The following is a 14,510-nucleotide window of genomic DNA, read 5'->3' as shown; positions in this document are numbered from 1 at the left end:
AAGCAAGAGGATTACTGTACAATAGGGTTCAGTTTATTTAGAGGAAGGAACATGCTGAAGATAGTGCCAATGGAAGAATATGCTAATGAACATTTTAATGAGGTAAATCTGCCCTCATATCCCCAATCAAAAATGCCCGAGGTCCACTTTTGCAATGGTAGGTAGCAGTTGCAAGAAACAAAAGTCACCCTTTCTACTGATGTGGGCGATGCTAAAGCTGCAACAATTACTGGAATTCTAGTCAGGAAGGAGAGGAGGAACAAGTGATGCTTTGAGCTTCCGAGACACACCAGGGCATGCTTCCCTTCTGTTTCTGAAGGCGCTGTTTCAGGGAAACAGTCCCTGCCAGGACTCTCCTGGGACAATGCACCTCTGCAGTTGTTCAAGTGTAACCCTCCAGATGGGGAGAAAATTCAGCTTTAAATCTATATGGCAATGGTGACTGTTTTATTAGAGTTTAATGCTCTTGACATTGCTACGTAGGTATTGCAAGAGCCTATTTCAAAATTTAATGAAGTTATCAGGTTTTTAATGGGAAGACCCTTTAAGTTGTACAAGGAAAAAATAGTCTAGCAAAATTCTTATTGGCAATTTTTGAGAAGTCTCTGCTGCAAAGTTGGCAAGTCAGACTTGCTCCACGAACATCCCTGTCGAAGACAACAGCACTGATTTATAAACCAGATATAGCTTTAAGGAAAAACAGAAAGCAATGTTTAATCAGTGCTTACCATAAAGCTTTTTCTAAAGCATAATTTGAAGTTTACAATGGCAGCATAATACTGGAATTACAAGAAATCAAGAAAGTAGCTAAAGCCAAATAAAATTGCCTGTCCTCTTTTATAAAGTACACTTTTTAACACCTGAAGAAAGAAACAATCAAAAACAGTCACCATGGCAGGGTGCAGTAGCTGAAATGGCTGCATTTCAATCGCATCTGGATCAGTTCTCCAATTTAAAGTTAATTGAAGAGGATATGTTTCTGAGGGGAGCATGCTAAGGAGCAGGTATTGTAAGGTATTCCAAGATAATGCTTTACATTTCTTGTTTAATTCTTTTCATCATCTACGTTTCCTTTATCTGCTTGGAAGGGGCTTTAACGGATCTAAATAAAAGGAGAAAATTTGTCTAACATTTATGCCTTGCCAATTCTTTTAGATGTTGCTGTAAGAAATGTAAATCAAGAGATTGGGTCTTAAAGTTTTATTCACTGTAGTTTTAATAGACCATGCCAATATTACTCCAGTATCGCCAGAGATGTCTCCAAGAACACTGAATGAATACTAAGAAGGCCAACCGTGACTCTTGCTATGGAAGTACATGTTAAATCCTAAACTTTTAATCTCCCAATTGAATCCACATGGGGCAATTCAGTACAGCTCCAGGGAACACGACAGCAAAGATACCACAGAGGAGTTACACTGTGAGAGTTTCCATTCTGGTTATTCCTACAGTTTGTCTTGAGGATCAACAGTTACATGTTTGTTTTCAATACTAACGTGTGCAAGGATGTACGACTCTGATAGGCGTACATCAGCCTGTTTCCACATGCACGTACTGTCTATGGATTATCAGTATTTTGGGTTGGTTTGTGCTGGTTTTTTTGTTTGGTTGTTGTTTTGTTTTTTAACAGAAAAGCGTACCAATTTTGAATACTAATGCATTTTAGAAGAAGCAAGTTTCCTCTGAGCCATAAAGTAGAAAGCAAGAAGGCACATAATGAAGTATTGTGCAGACTTCAGCTACGTGAAGATCCACTTAAGGCCAACCTTATCCAGGCAATTCAATGAAATTCTGCTTCAGACAGATAAGCACATCTGCAAGACATTTTGCTAATAAGCAGGTCGTATGTGCCACGTCATGAAAACGATTAACTACACCCTATTAAATCAGTATTCCAGTGGTTCTGATGCTCTCCAAAGTGAATTACCTGATCAAACCACCAAATATTATGTGCAGTAATACAACCTATGTTCTGTTAGTGAGTCAGTACCCGCATGGTGAGATGGAGGAAACAAAACAGGCACAGCCTGCTGCTTGTTGCGCATTACTGCAGAGCACCAGGCTTGCTCTTGCTGCTGTCACCATTGTTAGGAGGAGACCTAGGTGTGTAGGGCAGCAACTTCAGACATCACAGAGGCTTGCAACGCAGGCCTCATCCAGGCTAACAGAAGGAGCTCGACTCCTCAGCTGCCTGGACCACAGGATCATCAATGAACCATGCCAGGTCATAAGCAGCACCAAGGCAAATTCCCCACACTTTCAAACAAGTAACCTGTTTTAACTAGGAATTATAAAGTGATTCCGAATGAGGCCATCAGAAATACAAAGAAATTAAATCCATGCATATTGTACATAAGAATCCAACATTCCTTTTTTAATCCATTCAACACCACCAAAGGCATTAGAATTGTGTGGATAACAACGAAGACAAAATTAGGACCATCAGCAATTCTGGAAGGCTTGTATCATCATTAACTAAGGATAATCACGCAGAGGTAAATTCTCAGACATACAACACGGAGTAAGTTGTCAGGCTACCATAAACTAATGTCACGCAGAGACAATTCTAAAGTTCAAATTCAAGACAAACTTGGTGTCAGATAAACCAGATGGAAATTAATTTCTAAGAGCGATGTATGAAAAATCACTAATTAATGTCTATATACATATAATATACACTACATGAAGGGGAAATTCCTTTCTACAATTACTTAGCTCAGACTTGTTTATGCTACAAATGTTTATAAACCAAAATGCGATTATCTTTGGGTCATTTGAGTATTTGGGTCATATCTGGCGCTTTCCGGGTGTGACAAAGAATCTGGCATGCCCGAGACAATTTTACAATAAGCCTAACTACAGACAATTTTTTAAAAAATAGCTTACTTGCAAGAAATATCAAGTGCATTAAGTAGGAGTTTGATTAATCTATAGCAATCCATCAATTAAACAACATTAATTCATCATTCTTGATTGTTCCAGAAAAGATGGTAGAAACCCAAAATAAGCAGACACTAATCTGTGAGCAATGAATTGGGGAAAAATATTAACTACAAGGAAAAGAATTTTTATAACAGATAAAAACCACACATTCTGGATGGCTCAGGTCTGAAACCTGGCCTGGAATATGCTCCAAATTAAGTCAGCTCCACTTCACACATTACAATCAAAACTGACCATTTAAATCAGTTCTGGAAATATCTATTTAGCATTCGTTTCTGAAAAGGCAGTTATTTTTAATGTTTCATAAATCATTTCTGGGCAACCACCAGCTAGAAGCTTTTATGCCAAATTCACTTGTAATAGCATCTTCCTAGAGGGTGAAAATAAATTCTTGATGAAAGTTATTGCTTGGCAAATACAGGATCTCACTTTTTCGAAATGGTCATCTTAGGAAAAAAAAGTTGTTCATTTTTTCTTAAATGACATCCATGAAAATGCCACTAATGATACTCTATTAAGCTTTTATTAAGAATTGAGAACTAATAAACAGTTTTGAAAACTTAACAGCTATTCACAAAATTGCATGCTTTCTCTCTAATCTGGATTCCTTGCTTAGGTGACCTGTAATATCCGTGACTGTAGATTTTAAGCCATGTCTACTATTACTCCAATAAGTATTCATCCTGTAATTCTCCTTCTTGCCTCTTGAGAAAGCACTCTGTTCAGATCTACTCCTGCATACAGTGTGATAAAACACACTGGATGATGTAAGCAAAATAATTTAGATAAATAATTTCTATGGTGCAATGATTTTCAGAGCTGTAGGTATTAGAAAAAAAATCTATGCTGACATAACAGAAATGGTTAAAACTTCTTTCTCCTTCTTCGGAAATACCTTTCTTCATAATCAAGTAGTACAATAGCCCATTTCACGTAACCCTAGCTATAGCAGAATATTTATAAGCGTTTTCTGAAAGGAGAGGAGAAGTCTTCACATTCAGGCGGTGCAACGTTACTCCCACTGAAAGCCACAGCAATTCTACTGCTGACCTCAGTGGGAGTAAGAGCTCTTCCAAACGGCTCCAGCTTTTCAGATTTTCCACCAAGATGTCTATTGCAAAAAAATGCAATTCTATTTTATCATTAAAAGCCACAAACCAATAACCAATCAAAATAAACCTAAAATGAGGTTTTATAACTGAGCAGTCTCAGCCAATGAGTTGTACTTGTAAAGGAACTCACCAGCATTCTTCAGGGCTGACAAGCAATAAATTGAAAGCACCACCACTCTGAAAATGTATGGCACTCCTGATTAAGGGTGACATACTCTTTAAAATGAGTACAGAGCATACCTCACTTCTGAAGCAAGCAAATCAGTTTTACTCATGAGCTTTGTAAAAAATATCTTTGGTAATGATAGCACAATTACTGCTGTTTCTTCAGCGTAGAAGGAGCAGGAACATTTCAAAGTTGTGTGTTACTTCACTTCACAAATATGCTGTGGAATAATAGGCCGCTCATATATCCACAAACAGCACCTCATTTGATTGCCTCCTAACTTTTTCCTAATTTTCAAAAAGTGTGGTAAGAGATAACTCCTTCTAGTTTCTGTAATTTTATTGCCTTTCACCCCTACAATTATTTTCCCTTGCTCTAAATACTAGAAATTTCACCTCAGGATAACTGTTACAGTGAAAACTCTCCTAAGAGATCTCCTCTCTTCTATATTGTTTAGGATATTAAGAAGCGGTAACTTTCAGTTTTGCTTGTACTATGTAAACTGTATTCCCATCTTTCACCCAAAATTCTACTTTCTCTGAAACAAAGTTAGAAAGAGACTATTAAAAGAAATTAAATTAGAAAACTAAGGCTTTTAGAAGTTTGAATTATTCTATCAATTTTATTCATTTAGCAAGTACAGCTGTCTTCTGGTTTTAGTAATTTAAAAGACCAACTTCTTTAAATTATGTTCCTTTATCCCAACGTAGATGGCTTTTCGTTGTGTGAGGGAACTTCTGCCTGGCTAGTTATCTCAGGAACGACTTCCCAGGTCATCGGAAGTCATACAGATCAATAAATTGCTTGGTCTTTGACTACGCCGACCATACTGCTCTGCCAAGGGCCCTTCACTTGAAACCGGTGAGTTAGTAGAGGGGCCGAATGCCGCAGAAAGCCATGCATCCCATCACACACGTAGATAGCCACTGAATTTACACCTGTGTTACATTCATGTGCCGCAGTCTCCTGCACAGAGAGCTCAGACAACAACCTCAGACGGTGTCTGATGATACCACTGACCACAAAACAGAGTGGCTGAGAGCAGGCAGTTAGAAGGTGGGAGGCCAGTTCACCTCTCATCTAAAAGCAGGACAGCAGCAGAACACATCATTTTGAAAAGGTAAATTTAAACTTTTGGAAGCTTTATTATTAGTTACATTACACACAGTTAATTATTCCACATTTTGATTACACAGATATTTGGTTTTATATGGTGGTTTGCTATTCCAATCAGACTAATTCGAACTCTTGCGTATTTTAGCCATACTCAGTTCAATAGTCCTACTGTTTGAGAAAAGGGCCACTAAAAACTATTACTGTAAAATGAATTTAGTCTTTTATCATTTCATTGTTGGCTAAAGAATGGCAATTGTGACACTGTCTGGAACACCAAATAGCAAGAAGGATTAAATTAGTAACAACTTTGCCTTCTAGGTTTCATAGACACGAACATGTGTAGTTAATAAGAGAACTAAAAATATATGTAAGGAAATTTTGACAAGTCTTACCACCCTTTCAGGCGAGTTGTTAGGCCCCTTTCCTTGGTCATAAAGCACAAACCAAAGTTATGGATATCCCTGAAAAACATAAGAGACAGATTAAACTCTAAACAGAAACTGTAACTGATGTGACTCAAGGACTCGTTGGGTTGAGGACAGGCACAACACTATATTCAGCTTCACACCCAAACACTTGCCAACACCGTGCTGCCATCCCTAGTTCAAAACAGCTAAGTCAAGGCTTTCATCAGCCTCTAGAGTTCCTAATTCCTGAAACCAAACTCCATGGTAGAAATTTCCAATCTGGTTTGAATGCTCTGGTACGCAGACAAGCTTCTCCTGAAATCTCTGGATCACAACATCCAAAAATCATTTAAGTGTACAGTAACAAGATGCAAAACAGTCAAGGTGTTTCTCCTTATTATCTTTTTACTTAAATCTATTCTTTCTATATCATATGCTGGATTTCAATGACCTACACTTCCAACATACAAGAATACTTTCCATGGAAAACACACATACTTGAAGTTACAAGGAAACTGGAGAATTTTTCAAGTGAAGTTAGCAATAACACAAAGCGTTAACTCCCAGGGAACACAAACACTGGCTTGGGCTACACTTTGCCAAGTCTCTATCAAGCGCTATTTGTGTTTATTTTAACTCCAAAAATCATAATTTTCCAACTGTTTTACCTGCCTTTGTTGCCAAGCTAGAAACACATCTGATTCCATACATACACTGCAAGTTGGGAGTCGCACCTTCAGCTAACGCAGAGCACTGGGAGCGCTAGCAGCACTGGAGTTAGAAGAGGATAAATTTTACTCTGACCTTAAAATATAAAGACTTTAGATCCCCGATTCTTCTACAGAATTTCTAAAGGTAAAAAAGGAAGCAAGATACTTGAATGGTAGTACCATAGAATTCTTGATTATCACTACACATTGGGCAAGACGCAGAGGAATACATACACAGCCAAGTGTAGCTGTACCACTGCCATGCCAAAGCACCGCTGGCTGGACTGGATTTGTAGGGCAGCCACACTGACACATAGGGCATCCCCTAATGGCAGGGATGTAAGTGATCGGTATCACAAATAACTGGGGTTTGTTTTGGGGCTTGTTTTGGGTTTTTTGGTTTGATTTTTTTGTTTGTTTTTACAGTCCTGAAGAGTGCTCGCACACAAGGCCCAACCTGAACCTACCAACACAGCAAAAAATGACTAAGACTCAGACCCACAACAGACGTATGTGCACTCAACAGGAAGAAAATAGCTCTTGATATCAGAAAAAGATTCTTTTCTTTTTTAAGAGAGATCTAAAAAATACCAACAAAGCTATCTGCAGACTGCTTTTATGAAGGAAGACTTTGGTTCCCCTCCTCTCCCAATTCTTGTAAGCCAGTCAGCATTTGGCTGCCTTACAAAAACCATATAATTTTCTACAGTAAATTTTATGTTTCATTTCATAATTTACAAGATATAAGGCAACACTATGTCTTAATACAGTAATTCCACTGACTCTAGAATGATGCTTGAGGAAAGTTTACCTAATTAGTAAACAGGATGCTTTATTTATCTTCAACTCTGATAAATAAATGCTTTTAAGTACTGCAGAACAAAGGAGAAACCTCATCACAAACATGACACATACCAGCAAGTAGAGCACGTACGCGGAAATTCAGTTTGTCACAAAATAAAATTTCATTAAAAGGGTCACGCTGTTCCAGAAGCAGCACTCAGGGAGATGGTAGAATCATAAGAAATATGTTGAATCAGTACAAATCCAACCTCAGGCAAGAATTTTCCTCAAAAGTTTTGGTTTTGTTGGTAATTCAGACTTCGCCTGCTGAGCAATTCAATCCAGAGGTCAGAAGCAAAATCCTGCCGTTGCTTGCCCTATTAATTTTTTTTTCCAAAAAATAAAATGAACACACAATTTCCCCTAACCAAAAAGAAATGAAAACAGTGAAATCAATCAGAAATAATATTTAACAGACATCAGAGGGGTAATAATCCAGATTTTAAAATGCCACTAGTAGCTTGATTAAGTTCTAAAACATTGCAACAAACCCTAAACTGACCCTTCTAAAATTGTTTTTTTAAACAAGTACAGCAATTCTGCATGAGCCATTTTAAAAGCTTCCACTCTTAAAAAAGTGGAAAATCATGGCCTATTTAAAATAAATAAATCACCATTAAGAATCTCACTGATGACGAAAAACAAAAGCTGAATGTCACATTGAGCAGCTTTAATTCATGTTTCCAATATAAATCATGTCACTTGAGCTACAAATCTGGGTACTCTGCTACCTATACGTGCCTGTAGCACCTAGGAAGATTTCAGGAAAAAAATCAGAATTATCTATAACATACATTTCTGTATGTTATAACTCTCTCTCTTTGTTAGGCAGCATAGCTCAAGAGGCATGTTGCACATTCTGGTAATTTTCACTTGATTAAAAACTAATCACTATTCAGCATCTGAAGATGCTCATGGGAAGAGAAATTCAAGCATATAAATGCACTGTACAAAGATCACATTAGTGCAATCCTTGGCGAGAACAACCACCTGCTGTTAAAACAGATCTCTAACTTTTTGCGATAACATACTCTTAAAATTGCAGAGGGTGTGGATGTAATGTGATTTTGGATATCCTCGTACAGTACAGCTGAGCCAAACACTAGGTAAGTCAAGCAGCAAAGCAAGAGAACAAGATTTCCAGTCTTCACTTACAACTTTGTTTAAAAAGTTTGGTCTGCCAAACTCCGGGTCTCAGTAGGTCTGAATTTCTCAGGAGCCAAGCCAACATCGACACTACACAAACAGTGCAAGTGGAGTTGTATTTTGAACTTGCCAAGCAAGCATCATGGCTTAACATACACCACTAAGGACAGAAGAAATGATGGAAAAAGAGCACTTAATCTAGTGGTCTATCATGAGCTTGAACAAACTTCTTTCTGCCAGAGCAGTTGCTAAGAACTAATGAGTACATACTCTGAATAACTGCAGTGACTATCTTAATAAGTCTCTTATAAATATTCAAAAGACCCACCATATTAGCAGTTCCAAACATAGTAAAGGGTGAAGGTCTCTTAAAGAGCAGCCCTAAGCATAATGCAGCCAATTCTGACCAGAACCTTATGTTGAACCAACGCTGGCTGACAAGGGCATGACCTTCTACTGATGCTGAAAATGATGATTTGGTTCAAAAATTGTTTTGTTTTGCTGTCACAGATTGAACAGCTCAGGCTTTGTCCCCATGAGATGAGTAAAACATGCTTATTAGGTAACCTAGTTCCACAGAGACACGATTTTAAACAAAGGCTAAGCACCTTTATTTTGCTATTACAAGTATGTTGTCAATGTACTTTAAGGCAGACCAGTTGTGGAGGTGAAAACCAAGCCCAGATCCCCGGTCCCATGACTGGGCCACAGTATCACATTCTCAACAGGAGGACAACACTGACCAAAGTTACGGGTAACATTAAATATGTCAACAAAAAAGCTGTGACCACTGAGCAGGAATACAGCTCAATATGCCATTGCAGAAATTCAGAGGCTCTTCAAAAATATCCATAAACAAAAGGAAATCATTTTTGCTTTGTTTATCTAGCTTAACAGGCAAGACAATTATGAATTATTTTAGCAACTTCTTTCAGCTTGTCCTAAATATTTACTGCCCATTGTTTTCATCTTCCTAGTTACAGACACACCAATGTCAGACAATATCTGTTACAATCAACTTGGATTTCCTATTCCTACCATCTGTCTTAAGTCTAACCAATAAAGCAATACTGAACAAGACAAGGGGATGAGAGGAAGAAGGGAATCAGAATACCACAGAGATAAGCAGGTAGTTATTTCTACTCTGAACGCAGCAACAAGAACTCCAGAGGCCATAATGTTCTGGCTGAGCTAACTATGGCTTCCTGCTGCTGTTACTAACCTGGCATTGTAGAAAAGTAATTGCAAATATTACTCAAAGTACAAAATAGAAAAATAGAAACAAGCAAGATAATGGAAGAAATCTGTATCTACTGGCAAAGCCAAAACTCATTAGAAAATTATATTCCATATGCTTTGAAGCCAGCTGTATGAAGTGACAGTGGAAGCCTTTAAATTTAAATAAACTTTTATGAATTCTTCATTTCACTAAAAGGCAGAAGTTTGACCTTAGTTGTATCCATTTAAATGAACACTTAAGTTGGTTAAAAACCGAACAAACTGGAGTTTCATAAATGCAGCTGCTAACAGTGCCCTTAGACCGCAGCCACATCCAGCTCTGTCCATCCAGCTTTTCCTTGGCACCCCTTGCCCGTGCTGGGAGACCCATCAGTATGGGTTATGCTCCCTAGTGAGAAACCTAAAAGGAGATTATTTTGCATCCCTGAAACTCCTTTCTGAACCCCCTGCCCTTTGCATCATCAGGATCCTTACAACTTTACTTCTGCATGTAGAAGGCAGAAAAATTTGAAGGATATTCAATTATTAACCATTTTATTTTCACAGAATGACAGAACGGTTGAGGTTGGAAAGGATTGCTGGAGACCATCTAGTATAACTCCGCTGCTCAAAGCGGGGCCAATTATGGGCAAGTTGCTCAGGATCTTTTCCAGTCAGGTTTTGAAAGTCTCCAGGAATGTAATCTGCCTAACCTCTATGGGCAATTTGCTCCACTGTTCAGTTCACCCTTACAGTATATTTTTTCTCAGTTTTTGATCAAAATAAGACTTCTTCACTTTGTACCTACTAGCATATTAGGCTGTGCTGCCTGCTGTAGTATTCCTGATCAGTGGGAGCTGCTTAAATCAATGAGCTCTGAAAATGACAATGAGATGTATAACCATGAAATTTATTGAACATGCCTGCATGCATTAGTAATGACACAGTATGGCCTCTGGGTCCAATAATGCAGAGAGCTAGATTCCTTCATCTTCCAACGACTGCTCTAAATTCCCTAGTCACACAAGGACATACGAAAGAGGCGTACATTTTTTACTCCAGGATATTACACCTCCTTTAAACCAGTTGGGTTTTGTCCTGTTATTGTACACCCCCGGTAAGTTTCTCTCAATTTCATAGCGTCAAATATACTTTAAATAATTAGTTTCTCACAAGAATCTGCTGTTAACCTTCCTTGCCTCCAAAAATACACACAAGCAGTTAATCTGAGGTGGAACTGGGAGAAACTGGTATAAACTCAATACTATTGAGATTCCTATCAGAAATCAGTCACTTGATCTCATGTGAAATGACAAGAATGCACAGCATATTTTTTTGGTTCTGTATTACAAAAGTCTCAAGTGACATTTGCTGTAAGAAAGACAATGCTAACAGGCAGTGAAATGTCAAAGGTTTCTCAAGGAGAAGTCAATTGTGTTCGTGATTCTCCTCTTAAAACACAGAAATAATTCAGGTGTATTCAGTCCAACGACACCTGTGTGAAGAAGAGAGAAGTGAATATCAGGTAGTTAATCACTAAAACTGTGTAACTGTTATATTTGTGCATAATTCCTTTCTCATTTTATATTCTCTGGCAGAAAATGCCTTGAGAGATTTCTTTTCCCCATTAGAATTCTCCAACTTGCTGTAAATATTTTATATCTGTACAGCTACTAAAGTCACTAAATTATCAATCTTGTACTCTAAAATAAGCCAGCCTATTTCAGGGTCTTCCACCCCCCTCCTCCTTCATTACAGCTATTTTCATTCTGGACTCTCCACACACTGCATGCACCTGTAATCTGTATCTACATTGTATTAGTAGGATCCTCCTAATAAGATTTAATTTCTTCAAGTGAGAAAAAAGTGACATGCTAAGCCTGCCAGTTCTGTGAAGAATGTCCTAGAAGGTCAAACGGTGTGTATATAAGGGCTTTGCGATCGGTTTGACACAAGTAAAATACGGTTGGTCAACATTTCAGATGCCTTCAGTAATGAAAAGCAAAGTAACTGGTATTGATTCCATTCACATCAATCTCAAAATGGTAAACAAGATAATTATAGTCTCTGTATAGCAGTCTCATGGGTACATGCAGATGTACTTGATAGATCTACAGACAGTAGAAAGCTCATTTAAATCAGACACTATGTGAAATTCTCGTTTTCTCAATTGAGAAATGAGAGTATGCAGACAGTAAAGCTTCCGAGATCTCTACATCACTTATCTTTTGAATTTAACCAAAGCCAGAAACTCTCCGAAGATCAGGACTCTTCCTATAGATCACTTCTCCAAAGTTTGTCTACTTCCAAAAAAATAGCTGTGTGCTTTAACAGATATGCTTGTATTACTGTTTCTGAAGCTTTTACAATACCAAAACATGTTGGTTTACTGCTTAAAAAACCCAAACAAATACATTTTTTAAAAACACTCTTTCCTTTGTGAGACCAGCTGCTTCCCCCTACACATCAACCTCTTTTCACAGGAAATAATTGTGTTTATTCTGTAATTCTTATTAGTCTTTCCCTTCTTTTGTGGTGCCATGACAAACTAGAGCCTAGCCCACAGCCTCCTTTTCCCAACGGCGTTACCCCAACAGACACATTTGCGTTTGGCACCTGTAAGTACTTTCATCACAGGGACCAGTAACCAGTTTGTTCAGTAGAGTAAAACCCAGCACTTTTGAAATGCAGCAGTACTTATTCATTATCACACAGGTAGCAATCCTGTAGCACAGAAGATAAAACCAATAAAAAACCCTACACAGTTTTATTTATGCTTAAAAGGTCTATTGCCAATTGTTGCAGTTCTCAGTCCAACTAATGCCCATCTCCTGATGGAGGAAACAATCACAGTCTCCCTGTTCCCTCGCTAGCACGCCAGCCTTCTCTAACACTCCCTGTGTAGTCTCTTAGTTCACATAAATCCCTCCTCCTTTTCTAGATGTAGGGTCCTGAAATAGTTAGTGTTACCAGAATCCTCTCTCAAACTGACGACAGTGAGAGAGAAATGTCACAGTACTGAGAAAAGGAGCAGATAAAGCTTAGCTATTTCATTTGAGTGTTAGTTGGGATATTACCTATTTATCTAAACTATTGTTTAATCTCTAGTGCCTGGTTCTTTATACAAGCCCTTTCATCAAGTCTGATGGAAAAAGCAACAAAACACCCTATATTAGATTAGATCCGAGAACAAAATAAGTTTCTTTTATAAGATGCATAGATTTGCAGTAAGCTTAGGAACTGTAGACCTAGCCTGGATTTCTTCAGGAGAGAAGTTAAAAAAAGTATTAGTCAACTACATAAGACCAGGGAGAGCTGTATGTGGGGAAGGACCACGTAATACTGAGATTTAACAGTGAACTACTTTCAGCAGGAGGCAGGAATTGCTAATACCAGATACCAGTGTATGTGACAACCCCAGCACCGCAGCTGGAATTCAGTGTGATATTCCAGGTGTCCATATTGGAGAAAGATTGATTCAGCATAAATATGAACTACTGAAACTACCTGGGAATGGACTAGCCATTTCATGAGCAGAGACTAAGCGTTTGGATTATTTAGCCCAGCAAAACAAAGGCTGAAAGGAGGTAGAACTGTCCTCACTAAATATACTAAATATGTAATTCTTGGAGAGAAAAAAAGAGAAAGAGAGGAGCCTCCAAAGCACAAAACCAAGCCACTACCAACAGGCTAAAAAAAAAAAATCCAAATAAATAAGATTAAGTATGGAGAAATTTTTCACCATCAGAATGTTAAGGTTTTGGGAAGCTGACATTATGTCGAAGACTCTTAAAAGGCAGAAGAACAGGAGAGCTGTCCAGACTCAAAGGAAAGCCCACAGAGCTAAACTTCAGTGGAACTTCCAGTGTGAAATCATTTGCTTACTCCACAGCCCGGGTTTCTGCAATGACAAGGGAAGGATGTAACATGCTGGCAGCTTGGAGGATATTCTTTTAGTCGTAAACTACTATATTACTTTATTCTCCTAAAAATATCAAAGCCAGACACTTAGCTGTAGGTATGCAGATGAAAGTTATGGTATCTGTACAAATTCATATTTGAAAGAAAAGGAAATAGTGTTTTCCTTAAGTATAAGACAGGGAAGGAAGTGCTAAACTCAGACTACTGTCCCAGACCTGCAAGGTTCGGAGGAGCAGCTGACACGGGAAACATGACATATGCTCTGGTGAGTATTATATTACCAAAATGAGTATTATACCGCTCATCGTAATCCGATGTCCCAGAAGCACTGCCCTTAAACACTTACATCTTGAAATGGGGTACTTGGAAGTAAAAACAGAAAAGAGGCAAGTGAAACAACTTAATCTAAAATTAGCAGAAGGGGAAGTGGAAGGAAATTCAAGGTCTTCTCCTTGAATTACTACACAACGCTGCAGTTTGAAGCAAAGATTTTGTATGCTATATGGAGAAATCTTGCAAAAGATGGACCAGATGATCTTACAGGTCTTTATGATCTAACTTGCTTTGACTTGTTTTCTAGTTCCAAAGCTTTTCCTCTCAGCGTTCTACTTTAAGACTCAGTGCAACATAAGCTTTTGCATCTTATTTTGACACTTGCTGAACAATGCAGTCAGTTCAACAACTAAAGATTACTCTCTACAAATTTATGTTAAACAACTTGTTTCCTGACAAAACACAGACGGAAAGAAATTAATTTAATGAAAGCCTGTGTCTAGTCTTGTTCTGGCCTCAAGTGGATGGGAGTTTGGAATACTTCTCTTCCCCAATTAAAAAAAGTGAGGAGGAAAAAAAGACAATTCACACCAGTTACTTTCCAAAACTAACAATTACAGGGTCTCCCTACTGAAACACACCTCCTCCATGTAGC

General features: G+C 38.2%; 1 protein-coding gene across 7 annotated transcripts in view; it reads right to left on the bottom strand.

The window, feature by feature from the left end:
- The window catches only part of ARVCF (ARVCF delta catenin family member), a 284,187-nt gene that overhangs the window by 258,241 nt on the left and 11,436 nt on the right, over positions 1–14,510 (bottom strand). For 5 of the 7 annotated variants that reach the window (XM_075110135.1, XM_075110142.1, XM_075110133.1 and 2 more), the window contains one exon: positions 5,730–5,798. The exons of the other annotated variants lie outside the window; for them this stretch is intronic. The gene's annotated coding sequence lies outside the window, so the exon portion shown is untranslated. Of the gene's footprint in view, positions 1–5,729; positions 5,799–14,510 lie in introns of those variants that run through there. 7 annotated transcript variants of the gene reach the window in all.

Source organism: Phalacrocorax aristotelis, chromosome 15 (genome assembly GCF_949628215.1).
Source record: "Phalacrocorax aristotelis chromosome 15, bGulAri2.1, whole genome shotgun sequence".
Lineage (NCBI taxonomy): Eukaryota > Metazoa > Chordata > Aves > Suliformes > Phalacrocoracidae > Phalacrocorax > Phalacrocorax aristotelis.
The sequence above is the reverse complement of the archived record's forward strand: the minus strand, read 5'-3'. Positions and strand labels throughout refer to the sequence as shown.